A 309-nucleotide genomic window follows, 5' to 3' on the forward strand; every position below is an offset into this window, starting at 1 on the left:
TCACAAGACCATTTCAAGGTCATTTTTTTGTGAAATCTGCCCACACCAAGAAATAGCAAAATGACCTTGCCTTGAAAGAAAACCGCACCATTAAGACAACAAAAAGGGAGAATTGGCTTCGAAGTGAAGAGAGGAAATAAAGAAAGGAAGAGAGAAAGAAAGGAAAAAGAAGAAAAAGACAAGGAAGGTTCTACCTAATGGTTCCAAGCCAAGGAAGGTAAGTAGAACTTTGATTTTGGTTATGATTTCTTTAGGAAATGAGTGGGCAATTGTGTAAGAATGTTTGTGGCAGCAAAGGTCCTCCAAGAT

Source organism: Theobroma umbraticum, unplaced genomic scaffold (genome assembly GCF_002168275.2).
Source record: "Theobroma umbraticum cultivar Fairchild unplaced genomic scaffold, ASM216827v3 scaffold_146.0, whole genome shotgun sequence".
Lineage (NCBI taxonomy): Eukaryota > Viridiplantae > Streptophyta > Magnoliopsida > Malvales > Malvaceae > Theobroma > Theobroma umbraticum.